The sequence below is a fragment of the Puntigrus tetrazona genome, chromosome 4 (assembly GCF_018831695.1).
Source record: "Puntigrus tetrazona isolate hp1 chromosome 4, ASM1883169v1, whole genome shotgun sequence".
Lineage (NCBI taxonomy): Eukaryota > Metazoa > Chordata > Actinopteri > Cypriniformes > Cyprinidae > Puntigrus > Puntigrus tetrazona.
In genome coordinates, this window is record NC_056702.1 from 8,192,201 (window position 1) to 8,211,013 (window position 18,813).

An 18,813-nucleotide genomic window follows, 5' to 3' on the forward strand; every position below is an offset into this window, starting at 1 on the left:
TAGCACTGGCATGGAGCGTCACGAGGACACGGTAGAGCAAGTGTTTATGCTTTTCCGTGGCATTGAGCCCATGCAGACTGTGGCTTTTAGACCGGCTTGGTTGAGTGAAGGCCAAAACCACAGCCGTCCCACAGTGGCATGCAAGTTAACACTAGTACACTAAAAACAATATTTAATGCCATTTTTGTACACACACAGTCCCGAATTAACTTTTTTGCTGCGCCTGCCAGAAAATAATTCCTGTCATGGAACTATTTTTATTGTACACAACTGAGGCAAGTACAGGGTTTGTGTCACTCATACCATTACACAAAGACTGAGCAAAATCATAGTGGGCCATGGGTCACCCAATGTAATCTGGTATTTTATGCTTAATACAGGCGAAATTCCACCCTAAAACATCCCATGATTCCATTGCTTTCCAAGAAAAAAACAACAATCTTTTAGTAGAATTTGACAGAAAATGTGAATCAACGACATGAAAGTGTTTATGTCCAAAAAAAAAAAAAAAAAAAAAATCTAATTTAGAATAAATTAAAGGTTTTTACACATGCAGTCTTCTTGGTTTCAGTGTTAGGAAAATATAAAATAAAAATGACAAAAGCACTAATACAATTGCTAAAACTTAAACTACAATTAGTATACGATAGTATATTAATAACAATAAAAGAACATGAAGAATATTGGCTTAATATGTTAACACAAACTCCATTTAATGATCAGCGGGAGTTAATTTTGGACATCGCACAAAGAATCAAAGATTCTTCAATCTACGATACTGACAAATCCTAAAGGTGTGAAAGTAGACACCCACCTATCCAACTCTCTTCCCCTCCCTCTCTACACCCTCACATCCCTTGGGATCAGCCGACCATTTAAATTGAATTCCAGATCATTCCAAGAAGCGTCCTCCCTCCTCTGTGACAGATGCGGATGGTTTATTCTAATTGGCACCAAAGGCAGAATTTACTTAGTGAGCATGATCTAACTGCCGTCTCAGCTAATGACTATAATAGCAAGCAGACACTATGGGACTAGCTCTCTCTCTGTCACACACTCACACACACAGACACACACACACACATAATCCCACACTCTTCCCCCTGTAGGCCAAGCTCTAAGTCTCACATTTATAGCAGAATAGAAACCATTTAAGCTACGGTCCAGGTTCCTAATATGAGTTCTAACACTGTAACAGCTTCTGTAACCAGAAGGTTAGGTTGCAAAACATGATATGTTGAACATACGTCGTGTGTGTGTGTGTGTGTGTGCAGACTGAATTCGACGATGCCATAAATTCTGTAATCATTTACACACCCTCGTCTCCCATTCCTTCAATCAAAGTTGAACCCAGACAAATTAATATATTAATAATAGTATTCAGCACACACACAGCCTCTCAACCATTCTAATAACAATTCTCAAGTCTATTGTTTTTTTTTTTTCAAGCATGACACGGATGTTATAAAGGTGTCAAGCGCAGAGAGAGCAAGATTGGAAAAGAAAATAATTACCACCATCCCCAGGGAATAAGAGACGCATAAACGTATCACAACCACTTTTACAGACCAAAATATATTTCTAAAAGAGTGCCGCTGACTGATACTGCAGCTGAAGTGATATATACATACACACAGATGTATTGTAACTATATATGCATATATAACACAGAAATGCATTCCTTCTAACATCACTAAGACAGTGTTCAAAGGCAAATTACTTTAACAGGTCATGAAAATGCAGTGATATCAAATTATAGCCACCTCAATATGATGACCATAAACCACTGAGTGATGCAAGACAAAGTCGAGGGCAACGGTTGTTTCTCCTCGTGTGACACCTTCTCTTTTGCACGTAGAACACAACTTTCCAGAAGCGTTTCAACTTCGACTTGTGGTTGCAAAAAGGTAGTGCAGATTTCAAATATACATAAAGTTTTGCCAATTAACTGTTAAAACATTGATTTTGTCATGATTAAGTAACGTATTTAGCACGTACACGTACGTTTTGGAGAACTGTGTACAGGAATTGTGACACAGGTCTCTGCTTGTAAACTTGGGATAAACACCATTCATTTTCCATTGGGGAATGATTAAGTCACACAAGCTAAACTTTAATTGAGGTTTAGACCTTGTATGCTGAAGACAGCAGACTGCAACAGATTAAAGGTTAGGTCTTGAGCCAGCACCGGTAATCAAATGATTTTTCCATTGTAAAAAAAAAACAAAAAAACACCTTTTACTGAAATGCAATCCAATTCAAGATAAGAGGTGAGTTGATACTTCCATTTTTGATTTGCTTTTCAATATAATTTTACAGCACTGTAAACCATTTTATGGTTCAAGAGCCCTTTAATGGGTCTTTTTCTGGGTCAAACTTACTTGCATTCAGCAAACTACATGTTAAATGTAAATTTCCTATATAAAAATAATAATAATAATAATAATGAAATTAAAGGAGTTGCAAAAATCAAATATAAATAAGGTTGTTATTTTCTACTGTCACTTGAGATACGGCGGTGTCTTTCTGCCTTGACAGTGCAGACATAACAAGGGTGCAGAAAAAAAACATTCATCCCACAATGTTACCATTCCTATTCATTAGTGGAATATGAAATATGACTACAAATATATTTGAACAGATTCCTTATGAGGGACTGAAAGCACTTTGTTCCACAGAAAGGCCTTGAAATCAATCAAAGGGGCCTGGATGGGGGAAGTTGGCTTGTGAGTGTAGACATATTAGAAGATCAGTAGGACATGTTCTTGTGTGTGTGTGTGTGTGTGTGTGTGTGTGTGCTGGAGGAATTTGTTCTACAAGGACAACCTGTTAATTCACGCACCAGGCTTGATTTGTGCTTCATAGAGTCGGCCTCAGAAACCCCAGACAAAAAGCTGCATCTAACAAATAAAATATACAGCCTTAAATCACAGTCGATTTGAGTAAACAGAATCTGTGACATTCATAAATATATATTGCTTGTGCTGGCTTGCAGCAACAATACTGAGCAAATAACGGTAAAATTATGGATGGTTTCAAAAGGAACAAGGAATTTTGAGGGATAGAACTGTGATTAAAACCAAAAACAAGTCTAATAAACGTACTAATTATACACACACACACACACATATATATATATATATATATATATATATATATATATATATATATATATATATATATGTTCTCTAAAATAAAATAAATACAATTGTCAGGCCATAACAATCTAGACCTTTTCTTGTAGTTTTGTTTTTACATTTTTGAATATTTCGCATATTGTATTTGTAACTGTAAATAAAATGCCCTACAAATATGTTCAATGAACCCTATATTTTTCTTAGGAATTAAAAGCGGAAATGTTCAACAGCTTTTTGTAGCCAAGACTTGTTTCATGTAATCTACTGACACTAACCAGAGTAAAGAGTGTGACAACTTGCCCCAGGCTCCCCTACATAACAAAGACCTTTATAAATCCACTTGAGATGTCTTTTCGGACTTTGTTAGCTCATTGTACACAATGAATGTAATGTAGACGCAACCAGTGTTCTACTTGCATTAAATGCTGGAGACTGAGTAGAGGAATGGAAATAAAGCGACTCAGGGGAGAGCAGCAAGAAGTGACCTGAACTGGCTCAAAGACAGATACCCACTCTAAATGATGATAAGGACACGAGGAAGCAAAAAAAAAACAAAAAAAAAACAGCATGCCCCACTTACAGTCTGCATTTCATTCAGGATATTAGTGTAACCTGGAACTAAACTAGGTCTGTAAAAACTTGATAAATGCTAGATCCTACAGTTGTACCCTTACGCTCTAACGGCTGTATGTGTTACAGTAGCTCTCTGCATTATTGATGTGCGTTTGGAGTCATGGTTTATTCAGGAAGCGCTGCATTGAGTCATCTGCTCCACTGAGAGGGGTTTTATCAATCCCTCGTAGTGCCGCTTGGGTTACACCAAACGCCGATCCAACCCATTGATCATTGATCCAACGCAAACCCCAAAAACCAGGTGTGGACTTGAGGGAATCGTCCCTCCCATTGTCACCTTCTCACGCAATGAAATGTCAGATACACACACTCATAGAGCACTCTGCTATAATGAGCTGCTCTAATTTCACGGCAGATGGAAAATGTCTCTTTTCTCGCTCCCTCCCGTTGACAGTAGCCAGGCTGTGGCCTAGGATCGGGCAGGCCGTATCAAGTGATGGGGAAAGGGTGAAGTGGCTGGTGACTAGCTTAACCACAGTGGAAAAACTGCCTCAGCCCTCATCAATATTTCAGCCGTGCCTGCTGAAAACCAACACCGGCCAACATATTCCATCTTGTCATTGGAAGAGCGGATCGAATGCCGCGCCTTGACATGCTAACATTGTCGCCTTACAAACGGTGATGTAAAGCCTGATGTATTATTCATCGCTCCTCCAGAGGAGGAGGCGGGGGCCTGACGGAGGAGAGGCCGCGTAACGGAGGAGGTCAAGGAGAAGTGAGCGACATGATGAAATGAAAGAAGTCATTTCAGACATGTCCCCGCGGGCTAATGGTCGCAGGGATGTGATAACAACGGTGAACCCGAATGCCACAGTAATTAGCGGGCCGGTTAAACCGCTGGGTTAGGGCAGCAGTCGGTGGGTCACCAACGTCATACTGGAGGCGACTAGCCTTCGCTTGCACTGTTTCCGAAGAAACAGTCTGATCTCTAGTTCCATCTACTGTCGAGTGACCTGGCCACTGCCCTGTTAATTATTCAGCAGGATTCTGTAATCACACAATACATACATCATCCCAGGACAGTGTGCGAGAGTATATTTTCCAGCAACATATGTTGTGGTAATTGTGTCATATGTCACTGCATACGCGCAGGGCTGTCTGCCAGTTAGATCCGAATTGAGAGTATTATTTAAATTCTTAGTACATTTCTAATATTTTGCATTGACTGGTTACACTTTATTTAGGTACATTAATAACACTAATTCACACTTAGGATTAGGGTTTGGAATTTGCATAAAATGATGCATAATATATTGTTATTATAATAGCAAGTACATGTAACGTGTAACATGAACACCTTAAAGTAAAGTGTTACTGAATGAAATTAGAATTAAAAAAAGAATGAAAGCCAAACGAATGTAAAAACTGCTATAGGTGTATAATACTGCATTTATTTTTTCTGTACGAATTACTTACAAACATGCTATCATATATGTAAAAACGTATGGGATGTTTCTAGAAACATCAGTTTTCAGGTATTATATGAATGTTTTAAAATGCCACAAACAGAAATTTATATTAAATATCTCATTATATTAAATAGATTTAATCTGAAGGCAGTTTAAGTAACTGAAAACAATATAAAGAACAATTTATAGCAAAATCTGTCCGTTCGATTGTTTTCCGGTATTAAATCTAATTTATAGAAATAGAGTATGTATATGGAGCAATTCAGTACATTTATCTTCCTGTCATTCAATTCAACATCCTGTGGGGTTCATGAATAAAAAATAAGCCATTTCCACACCATATATATTTTACAGATACTCCATAAAAATACAATGGTTTAGTCCTATAAGATATACTACATTTAATAATATTGGCTGACAAGTGATTTGGTTTTTGTATAGTGCTGCACTGAATCATCTTGCAGCGATTTAATGTTATTGAAAAAAACACAATTCTGCAACCAATATTATATATATAGCAGAAAGCTGTAACTTAAAGGCAATGTCTTATAAATATATTATTCAATACTTATTGTAAGCGAACCTTTTCCAACTTAAAACATTCCCAAAGGCTTTTTTCATGATTTGCTCATAGTGTGACGCACAAGGGGGATTTTTTCTGCCCTTTGACAGATAAAAGGAGTAGAAATAACATGAAAAAGAGCGGAAATGACTGTATGTCTAGAGCAGTCTGTATCACCACACCCCTTTTTTTCTGCCCCAGATGGTACAATCCACATGCACTCAGATCAGCAGAATAACCCTTAGTCACAGTTGTCCAGATAATGACCCGAGCCCAAGCCCTCCCTTGCTTCAAACAGCTATTATTTACAGGCTTATCTTTGCTTTCTTTCCCAAAGGGGCAAAGGGGCAGGTGGGCACACTGGTGGCACAGAGGGCCGTTTTACTGTAAACTCCCTCCAAAAGCCCCCCACTCATCAGAGGCTGATTGTTCTGGCTTCCCCTTTTCATCCCATGAGGCACGAGTCTTTGGTTAGGATAGATTTAGCCCGAGTGTAAAGCGCTTGCGCATGTGTTTGCGTGTCACTGCAGACTGTTGAACCAACACATACACACCCATAAAGGAAAATAACAAAATAACCTCAGAAGATGAGCTTCAATTTCAGCAACTCATTTCCCTGAACAAGACCTGTTTATTATCCGGGGCTAAATCCTCAGTTGATCTCGATTTTATGAGCCCTCGTCCACTTTCGCAGCGGCTCTTACAGCTCTAATGGATGTTTGGCCCTCATAATGACTCCCATTTCATAAATATCATGTGCTCCTGCCACAGATGTGGAGTCGTTCCAGACAGACAGCACCTTCTGTGTGTGTGTGTGTGTGTGTGTGTACGCTTACATTAGTAAACATAGTGGCTGTGTGTGTGTGCTTGTGTGTGTGTGTTGACTCAAGTTATTGATAGGGAGAGTGACTGGAGTGTAAACAAGTTTGTTGATGTAATCATATTATATCTCTGTTTTTCCTTCCACTTTGGAACTTTCAGCTCCTTTTCTTTTGACCAGACAAACCGCAAAGCATGAAGAGAGAGACCGTCGGAGTCGGGGGAAAATTCTACTTAAAATGATTCATCTTGTTCCAAACCTGCTTGAACTCTCTTTCTTCAAAGGGACAAAAAGAGCAGAATGTTCATGCTGCCATTTTCCATACAATGAAAGCGAATGACGTACCTAAAAGGATGTAAAGCTCCAAAAATGATGAAAATCATCATAAAAGTGCTAAACTCCAAGTGTTCCAATGCATACAAAACTGTTATTGTTATGTAGCTTTACAGCCCCTTTTTATTTGCACTTTCATTGTACTCTTCTGTGGCTGATGGGAGACAGAAAACAATATAGGTTTGGAATGATGTAAGGGCCAGCAATTTACAGAATTCACATTTTTGGCTGAAGTGTCCCTTTAAAAAACATTATTCAGGCTTTACTTGCACAGAGATTGAGGAAAACAGACATTTTAGGCATGACATAGAAAATTCAGCCTTATACTGCTGCTTGGACAGACAACACATATCAGGTCCAAAGTCACAAAGGACACCCACATACACAAACAGGTAGCTAGTCACAAGATCTACAATTTTCCATAACCTCAAAGGGTGGATCACTGATTGGTGATTGTGTCACAAGGTTAATGCTAGATGCATCTGACAGAGTGAATCACATGCACTATACTGCACTGGGATAGGAACTTCCACACCAGTCGGTCCGCAAATGTCGGCATCATCAAAAAGTACCCCAAACGCCCATGCCTGATGATTTACTGAGACTGGCAGAGCATTATTCCCATGGCCTTACTTATACAGCTATGCATACACTTAAATATACATTTTTATTTACATTTTTTTCAGCATACACATACCTATATCGAACACATACAGCTCTAAATTACTACAAATACCTATAAAAAGAAAAGGAAATTACAGCAATAGATGATATGTACAATAATTGTAATGCATTATACATGAACACACCCATATCACATTTACAACATTTAGGCAGTTTCCAGAAGATGCAGATTATACTAATAAAAACTGTTTGAAATTCACAAAGTATATTTTATATAGTATATTTTGTCCACATAACTGCAGAATATATATATATATATATATATATATATATATATATATATATATATATATATATATATATATATATATATATGCACATATGCAGTATGTATTTTGTAAATATTTTGATGGATACATTTATGCATAAATATATTCAATTACTAATCAAAAATTGCGTTGTGATATATTTACAGTGGGATATTTATTAAATATTTTCATGGAACATGATCTTTATTTAATATTCTAATGATTTTTGGCATTAAAGAAAAATTTATAATTTTGACCCATACAATATATTTTTGGCTATTGTTATAAATATACCCCAGTGACTGGTTTTGTGGTCCAAGATCACATACATAAAATGGAAAATTCTATTCAAATTGTGCCTGAAAAGCAAGTATTAACTTAATTTGTCATTGACATTTCCATGGATTTGTGAATTTTTGTTCTAGGAAACTGATTTCACTTTTCTGAGCCATTATATAACTGGATTAAACTTAGATTGCAAATTTAAAAAGGACAAAAATACTTTTAACAAAAGAACATAAATGGCGGTCTAAAGTACAGTGTTGATTTTCTTTTCTTTTCTTTTTTTTTGAAGTGCAGGTTCAGAATCCAAATGCTTTTTAGAAGCCACCAAACACGCACGTACACATGACATCCAAACTACAATACATACGAAAACCTCGAGCTCGTTTGAGGACTCTCAGACTGCTGCGACTGTCTAAAGCAGCGTGATGTGTACGTACAGCAACCCCAAAGAATGTTTGGTATCAAGTTGTCCAAAGGACTGTGAGGGACCGTGAACGACGGATAGGCAGCTGTTGGGAGCTGCCCAGCTCTGATGCAGAGCCCCAGGTGGTGCGGCAGACAGCTGTGGAAACATAGGGGGAATTCCCGCCGGCCTTTAGGGAGATTTCCCTCCAAACTCTTCAGCGCAGAAGCTTCCCAAACACAAACACTGGGCCGCCGGATCCCTAGCCGCTCTCATTACTGAATGAGTGTTCAGGCTGAGTCACATAAAGAGTTCGGCATGTGTCAGAACGGAGAACCGACCTTTACAGAGCGCGAGCTAATTTACAGCAACTGTCACGGGCTCGGTGACGGATGAACAGCAGCATTCTTGGCGCTAAATAACGAGAGGAATTCGCCTGTGCTGAGCTAAGCACTTACCTTATATGGAGGTGACCCTGGCAAACCAGATTCTTGGCACATAACATAAACACAAACACGCACGTGCGCACGGTCTTGTGATCACGTGATCTCAGACAGGCCAAAAGGGAGGTGGGAATGGAAGTTGGGGGGATACCCTATAGCGGAAATGTCAAGCCTTGATCCAAAACCGCTTTCCAAGACCTCCGTCATAGTCCTTGAAGATATTAAAAGAACTCGTCCTGCTTGTAAATCAGACTTGAGTCACATGAGTTGTGTAAGGCTTTCACCTTTTTGGGGATCCCCTTCACTAGCAGTAATGCGAAGGGTCACTTTTCAAGAGCCCTGGGAATTCCATAAATACTCGGACATTCCAGTTCGGAATTCTTTGAAATAAAATCTCCAACAAGCTGATATTCTTTGCTCTTTATATCGTAGGTTTCCTGAAACCCTCCAACCTAAGCCACTTTGCTCCTCTGCGTCTATAAAAGGGAATTTTTCTCTTTCTTCTTATCAGAGTCCAGCCTTGGTGTCTCTGAGGGCTGAAAGGTTCAGTCTGACAGGCTTTTATTAACAGTTCTGCCAGTCTGTGAAACCCCACAGTGATTGGAGAGGTGGTTATAAATGGTGCCCAGCTACGGCCGGCTGAGCCTTTTTTCTTTGAAAAAAAGGAACGCTTACATTCACACATTTACTAGTTCAACAGGAGGAAAAAGGGATCTAGAAGTAGAGATATGAAATGGCTGAAGACATAGAAAAGCACTAACCTGACCTTTTGAGCAATATCACTAGAGCTTTGTTGGTCATTGGAGGTTTCGCAGGAATAAGGTGTTAATGCTGTGTAAGACAAAAGAGAGGAAACCCTCCGTCAGTTTCTACATGATGGATCAATGACAAATAAGATAAGAAAAGAAAAATCACATTAATTTAATCTTTTTTTAAGCACAAATGAAAATCTATTTTTTATATATTTTTTTATTTTTTATCCTTAAATTCATTTTAGCATGTTTCAAAAGAAAAGAATAAATCTTATGTCAGTTTTTTTTTTTATCTTTACAGGTAACAGGAAATGTTATGTTTCTTATCATTTTGGTTTCACATATTTTTGCAAAATGTTTTGTACCTTTTTTAAGATATTTAAATTTAATGGAAAAAAAACAAATATGCTTATACCACACATACATAATAAATATATTTTTAGGGCATAATTTATTTCATTATATGTATTTATTACAAATATTGTGATTTATTATTTAAGAAATCACTATGTTATTTAGAACCTGACCAAATGTTTTAATATCCAAAAAAAACAAAAAATATATAGTATTTTCTTTCTTTCTTTTCTATTTTTGTTTCGCATGGGCTTCTACAAAGTAAGTGAATAAATAAATATCACGTCAAACCAATTTTGAAATATGATCATGATTATGATATCAGAACAGTTGTATCACCCTGACCTCCACTAACCCACATTATAAACAAAAAGTGAAAATGTTATAAAAAAAAAAACCTGTCTGCTCCACAAACACAGACAGAGTTGCATGTTAAAAAAACTGTGATCAAACAATAACAGACAACAACACTTCAAGTGAAGGGATGAATGCATGTATGAAATGTTTACACAGCACTAATGAAGTGCTGGAAGGTATTTAATAGTGTGTGTGGTGTGTGTGTGTGTGTGTGTGTGTGCACATGTGTTTGTACGTATTCACCTCCATGCTGTTGTGGGTTTGGCAGAAAGTCAGTGGGAGCTAAATAAAGCAAGCATTATTCTCCCCTGCTCTACTGTCACACAGCGTGCCACACACACACACACACACGCACACACACACTCACACTGTGACCTCTGGCCCTGCCTGACATACTGTATTTGGGGTCTTTTATCATTGTGACAAGACAAATTTCTTGACATTCCACTGAGAGACACTTCATGTATACGGTTTCTAAACCTTCAGTATCAATAATGGCGAAATAAAAGCGAAGTAAAATGTAGAATGCCAGTCTGACTCATCCTGCGCTTATTGTGCATGTGTGTGTGTGTGTGTGTGTGTAACAGCACAGCAAACTATCTTTTTTGTCTTGCAAATAAGACCTTGCTTTCCAGTGCAGTGCCGCTTCTGAATAGAAGTACACACCTGTGTGTTAGTCACGGATCACACACACAAGTACACACAGTGTCGCTAGCCTTGTTGCCAGCTCACCTCTATTATGCTTTCAGGCCATCTTATCAGCAGGCTCAATGATCAATGGTAATAATTAGTCACAGCAGGGAGAGATCAGATGATAAACAGAACACTAGTTACAAAGTTCCACAAGGTTGCAATCTACAATCAATTGACTGTCACATGAAACAATTACACAATAAAAAAGTTCTTCATAAGCATATTATACCTTAATTCTTTGAGTAATTAAGATATTAAACTTTCTATCAGTTTCTGCTACATCAATTAATGAATTAGTGATAAAAAATAAAGAAAAAACCTTTAAGTCACATGCTAAATGTACTCTTTATATTCACAATGATTTTGTATGGTATTAAGTATATATATATATATATATATATATATATATATATATATATATATATATATATATGTTACATCAAAGCATCAAAGAATGCTACACTACGAATAAATAAAAAGAAAAGTAATTAAATAAAATTATATATATATATATATATATATATATATATATATATATACATATATATATATATATATATATATATATATATATATATATATATATATATATAAATAAAGGTTATATATAAAATGAACTATTGATTAATAGTAAATAATATTTGCAAATGTTAAACTTAACTTAAAACAAATCTGCCAACAAATTAAAAAGTAAAGTTTTATTAAAAAATAAAAAGGATTTAAGCTAATCAAATTGGTTATCACATCAAGTTAAATTGTAGTAAATTAAAATGAAGTACATTCACCTTGCTTTAAGGATATTTAGATATTTTTCACTGGAAAACAAGACTAAAATGGTGAATGAGAAATTGATTTTTCCTTCCTAGTGCACAGATGGCAGCTCAGTGAGCACTTTATCTCATCTTTCCTAAAGATTTGTAAATTTGTTTAGAATCTCACTCAATTCAGCGGGCAGAGAGCAGGTGAGGGTGGGAAAAAGAAAAAAAAAAAAGTTACGCATTTTACATGAGACTGAACTAAGGACAAGTAAATACGGCTTTAATATTTGAAATGTCGAGATTAAATTTAACTAAAAAAAAGGATGACTGCAGCAGTAATCAGTGGAAAATACATTATGTATATCTGTTCCAAGGCAACTAATACCTCAGATAGCAGCTCAATAAAAACACTGATTATAAAGGCATCACATTTTCCAGACAACTTTTATCTGTCAGAATCTGTTTGAAAACACTAGTGAAGTAACTAAGGAGATAAGCGAGCACAATTTACTTTGCAAGTTGTAGCAATAATAGAAGATACAGTTAAACATGCATCATAAACGTCGACCCATAAATTCAACATTTGACGTTTTAAATTCTACCGTGTGGGAGAAATTAAACTTATGCACTTTCCATTTTTAATATTGCTTTATCTGTGGAGGCTTTGGAGCACTTGAGGAAACAATGAATTGGAATGAGAATTAAATTCGGATGAAAGAGTCGAATGCAAATCCTACTTGAACAGTCAACAGGCCAGTCAATTATGACCCCAAATGACTGTATCAACCAGCTGCTGTAACCATAGTAACTAAAGTAAACGCTAAAGTCAACAATGAATCAGTTCGGTTTGTGATGTCACAGAAAGCGGTTGTCACTCTAGTTTAAAACTGATGTGTGTGTGAACGGAACGTATTTAGAGTTCTAAAACGGAACCGACAGCCGTATTCTGCTGCTGTTTGAACGTAACCACTTCTAAACCTCCCCAGCTGAACCCCATTAAAACAAAGTGCTGTCAGAACGGACCATTATTTTGATCTGTTACGCCTCTGTCTCTCTGGTGTTCGCCCTCTGCCTATCATTTTCACCCTTCCGTCTCTCTTTTAAACACCCCTCATTCGTTTATCGGGTGTATATTGACGACGGTGAACTTAATAGTTCGAGATACAGCGAACACTACACACATCTGGCCTTGGTAATAAGTGAGCGTTTAAACCTCACAAGCATTGCAGTCTGTTTTATAACAGGGTTTGAAATAGAAACATAAATGTTCTTGTGTGAAACATGAGTGTCCTTGCAAATTTGCAATGGCTGTCTCATGAACACACACACACACACACACTATTCTTTTTCTATTCTTTTTCTCTCCCCATCCAGCCTGAACAGCCTGAGCTACAGTTGGGAGGAGAAAAGTGCGTATTTATAGAAAAGCAGACTGACTAAAATGGCTGAATGACTGGTTGTGTGGCAAAACGTTATATTTAACGCACCATGATGTCAACACCAGGCTGGACCGTTGCCATGGTTTCTCCCTCACTTGGCTGAGGAGGGCGCTTCTTATCAGCAATATACAGGGACAGATGTTGAGGCACAGTGATGGGCTCACTCACACACACACACACACACACACAGACAATGAGAGACACGGCAAGCAACAATAGATCACACTGAAAAAGTCCTAATGATGTTACATATTTGGTGAAAGCGATGCCGTTTGCCGGATACACCGGTAAAAATCACTGGGAGAATAAATATTGCTGTAAATGCCTGGAAAACTATTTTTATTTAATTACAGAGCTGTAGATGTTGACGAGGGAAGTGGTGAACCCACACCGAGCTATTAGCTCGTCTGAAGAGGCTGATGTGTGCGGCTCATTTCACTACCTTAACATGCAAACACAACACCAAATAAAGCCATGTCTAACAACTGATCTAACAACTGATTCCTGCTTCAAAAGTGTTGTAAATATTTTCTTTATGCAGTTTCTTATTTTCACCATGGCTGAATTCATTTTTGTGATAAAACAGAATTATTATTTCAGTTTGGAAGAAGCATTTTTTATTTAAATGTTTTTGTAAATGTAATTTATTCCTGTGATACGAAGCTGAATTCTCAGCATCATTACTCTAGTCTTCAGTGTCATATGATTCTTCAGAAGTCTATTATATTCACATAGTACTGACAAATGAGAATGACAGTAAGTTGCATTGCAGTAATGAGAATTAATAATTCATTAACAAACAGCCATCACCTAAAATAGTATGGGTTCAAATTATAGATTTTTTTATGCCAAATGTTTTTGTAAAATTCGTACCATAAATGTATCAAAACTTAATTTAAATTAGTAATATGCATTGCTAAGAACTTCATCTGGACAACTTTACAGTCGTTTTTTTCTCAATATTTAGATTTAGTATATTGTCCTATCCTAACAAACCATACATCAATGGAAATCTTATTTATTCAGATGATGAATAAATCTCAATTTTAAAAAATAGACCCATATGACTGGTTAGTAGTCCAGGGTCACAAATATTTAATTATGTTGATTACAAATTGTATTTGATGGAAATTATATATATATATAAAATATATATATATATATATATACATATATATATAATTTCTTTTCTTTTTTTTATTTTACAGTCATATATGGATTTATTCTGAAAAAAATTCTAAAATAAAGAGAAAGATTTTTCCACAGGTCTGCAGCACCTTAAATTCTTTAAACAGTCCTCTTCTTTTCAAGGATCGTTTTTCAATGTTGGTAAGCTATCTATAACCTATATATGCTCATGATCCCAACTCAAATGTCACGTGACGTCAGTTTTATGAGTATCATCACATCTGGCCATCAATCTTACATTCATGAACGAAACAGGTAGATAAACACATGAGACCCGCCATTCTGAAATCACAAATACAGATAAATACATAATCATCTACGCACACGAACTAAAATCTTCATTTATTATTTTCTTCATATCGTGGCCTGTTTGTTAACATTACAGTTTTCCACCTGCTTTCACGTGGTCTAAGCAATTTCCTTTTTTTTAAAAGCTGCATTTTCCTTTGCCTAGCTTTCCCTCTATTCTCCTGTCCTTTAAAAGCAAAAAGAAGCCCTATTTTGCAAAAATAGGTTATTACTTCACATCACGCATGTTGCAAATAAAAGAGCAAAAAAAAAAGAAAGAAAAGCCTGAAATACGTCACATGACGCAAGCTCCATCTGAAAATCAAACAAAAAGTATTAAACTGTTCAGTGAGTCACATCCGTTGCCGTTGAGTACAATAATGTGAACTAAGTAGCCTTGATGGCTCTTCATACAGCTTGTAGTAAAGCAGTCCTAAGGCATGTTATCTGTCTGGAACACTAAAAGGGCTGTGAAGCTGAGGAGGAGAGAGATAGAGACACTCCAATAATCCTGAAAGCCTTTAAAGTGAGAGATTCTGTGACTTCTGGGTCCCTTTCATATGCTTCAGTGATTCACATGTTAATATATTTCTTTACTGGGATAACAGAGACACTTTTTATTATATATATATATATATATATATATATATATATATATATATATATATATATATATATGTGTGTGTGTGTGTGTGTGTGTGTTTTACTTAAGCACTGTTACTATGATATTAGTAAAAAAAAATCGAATGACAAGCTGGCATTTTCTTTTTAAGAACTTATTTTGGCAAGTTGTTTATTGACACCCCTGTTACAATGATTTTGTGCAGTAAAAAAAAATAAAATTCTGATGATAATCATATTGCAGCATTATAAAGTCTGGTAATGACAAAATCCAGCAATAGCTAGACAAACTCATTATGTTCTACGTCTAATAAGATGTTTCAAATCTTGTACCTAAAATTACTTTAAAACGAAACATCACCATTTTATAGACTGACCCATCTTTCCTCTTTTTTTTTTTCAAGCTTTTCAAACATTGTCAAGTCAGAAGTGTTACGAGAAAGGGGGACGTGACAGAGGAGGAATCAAAAGTGAGAGAGCGCAATGCTGAATACACACAGAAAGACACTGGTGCTATTTTTAAGCCTGTGCGTCTGAAATATGTAGGGAATCAGTTCTGAGAATAATCTTCCATTATGCATGCATGTGCAGAATTCTGTATGAAATAAAGCACTGCAAATCAGGGGCGTTTTACACATTTCACTGAAGCAGCACAGTGCTAAAATAAAGCAGCAATCGATCCCACGGGACCCTCATATGCGATCAGAGGTGCCTCAAATGTCTCTCACACACACACACACACACACACACACACATTCATTCACCTACATAAAATGAATCCCTACAGATGAACTGAAATGATGTAGAGCTGACAGAAATAGATGGGAAGACTGCCATTCTGATGTACAATTCTTTTATTAGCTTCTTAAATTGCCTTTGTTGTACTTAATCTTGCTTAGAAATCTGCATTTAAAAATATATATCATATAACTGTATGTATACACACACTCAACTGTTTATCCATTCAGGATGGATGAAAATATCCTGAAAAAAGGTACAAATTTTACATTGTAAACATATCTTTACACTACTAACGTTGCAACATATATTTCAATAAATATATGCAGACTTGGTGAAAAAGGCTATTTTCTAAAATATCTTAACAATATTTATCTTAATAAATCTTAACAACCACACTTCTGAATATATATATATATATAGATATATATATACACACACACACACACACACACACACACACACACACAGAAATGACCTAATCAGAAACACACACACACACACACACACACACACACACACACACACACACACACACACTCTGCAACAAATATCAAAGTCCAAATCAAAGCATGATTAACCAACCTCAAGGCCTTCTTATTACAGTATAAGCCTTTAAGCTGCTATCATCAGCCACTGAAAATGCAGAGTCAGATATCTGTGACTGCTCTCCACAATCCCATCATTCCCCATTCACTCTAAACTGCCTGACCCCAGCGTCAATCACTCGGATACCTGGAAAACAGAGCCGTATTTTGCAAAACATACACTTGAAATAAGTGATAAGTACTCAGTTACCTTGAAGAGGAAGGAGATAAACACAGATTAACAGCAGACACATAAAACCAGTCCAACTTTCCGATGGACTCGGGCAAAAGGCACGACCTCACTTTACACATGTAGGACAATGTACATTTGAGTCTTTATTGGAAAGTGTAGTTGATGTGGGTTCAGAGGGTTGTGAGCTGGTGTAAGCGTCAACAGTGTTAATTATATAATGAAGCCAGTGTTATCGCTGGGGGGAAAGAGAGGGCAAATTTAGCTTATTTAAGACAGAGACGAAGGAGTAATCTCACATCTTCCCACTCGCATCAGGGTAATCACAATCTACACAAACACGCAGTGTGCATCTGAGCTCATTAGCAGCTTGGTATATTTGTGATTGTGTGAATCAGATGTTTAGGCCTATAGCAGAAGAGACTCTCGTGAAGTATAAGACTCAAAGCTTCACAGCACACACACACACACACACACACACACACACAGCTTCACACGGCATGACTAAAGCACTGTGGATGCTCTGTCAAGTGTGTGAATGTGAATCTTTTACCTCTGCTTGAGCAGTTACAGAAAACACACACACACACACACACACACACACACACACACACACACTCTTTCGGGGAGTAATTAAATCACATTTGTGCTGTAGAGTTGGACAGAGTGTTCACACACTGATGTTCCCTTCGGATGAATTAAGCTGGACTCTAGTATTGAAGAAGTATTAAAAAAAAAAAAAAGTGGAAGCTGCCTCTGAGAACAATAAAAAGAGAAATTTCTTTTTTTAAGTATTTAGTAAGTAAGTATTTAATGTTACGTTTAGACAAAAGCGGCAGTAAAGGCATGTATAAAGTTACATTTAATAATTACTATTTAAAATAAATGCTGTCAAATTATATCTATATACATGTTGTATATTTAATTTACAACATGTAAAATTGTTGCTCAAATATATACATGCATGTGTGTATTTATACATAATAAATATACACAGACACACATATATTATGTCAACAAAAACTTTTATTTATTTGTGATAAATCATTTAAAAGCACTAATTAAAACAGATAAGAGTTATTTTGAGTCATAATAATATTTTACAATGTTGCCATTTCTTTTTTTACTGCATTTTTTTAATCACAAAATACAGTCATAGACCCCAAATTGTTGAACTGCATAAAATCACAGCTGTAAGAATAAGTCCTAAATGGAAGAGAATTAGTCATTAATGAATACATTTTTAAATGTACATAAATCTTTTGACAAGTAAATGCCAGGATTTACTTTTTGCAAAACATTGTTTCAAATTAGCAGCTCCGTAGAGAAGCTCTGCAACCCCTCAGCAACAAAACAAGTTAATTTCCTCTCTACACGACACTATAATCAACGCACAAAGACCCGGGAAGCTTTGTCTCTTAAATCAGACGTGTGGCGTCTCCTGAAAAATGTACTCAAAATAACACGTTGATCTGATTTGACTGTAAGAATTGTTAAACGTATAGCAATGCTTAACTAAAAGTCAAAAAAAAAAAAAAAAAAATCAGTAGAAAAGGTCCTTTTAGCTCAGTTAAAGAAACAGATTACCTAAAAACGAAACTGACTCATCCTCAAGTTTCTCCAAACCTGTATGAGAACACAAAAGAATAGCAACCAGCCATTGACTTCCTAGTAGGGAAAAAAAATTTTTTTGGCATTGAGGATCAGAATCCTCCCGAGTTAAAAGAGTTTGGCTCATCCTGTACTCAGGGGCGTGTCCAATTTATTTTCTCCAATTAAGCACTTCCTAGAATGAGGATGTCCCTCCCCTCAACACCACCTCCTTCTGAAGACCAAGTAGCAATCCATGTCGACAACAGCCTACTAGTTATACTTATTGAATTGGATCAAT

The 18,813-nt window shown here is 36.4% G+C and overlaps 1 long non-coding RNA gene across 1 annotated transcript in view; it reads right to left on the reverse strand.

The window, feature by feature from the left end:
- Window positions 1-8,077: 8,077 nt before the first annotated feature.
- Window positions 8,078-18,813, reverse strand: part of LOC122342531 — a 46,232-nt gene continuing 35,496 nt past the window's right edge. The window contains exon 4 of the long non-coding RNA XR_006250589.1: window positions 8,078-9,788. This is a non-coding gene — a long non-coding RNA (uncharacterized LOC122342531). The remainder of the gene's footprint in view (window positions 9,789-18,813) is intronic.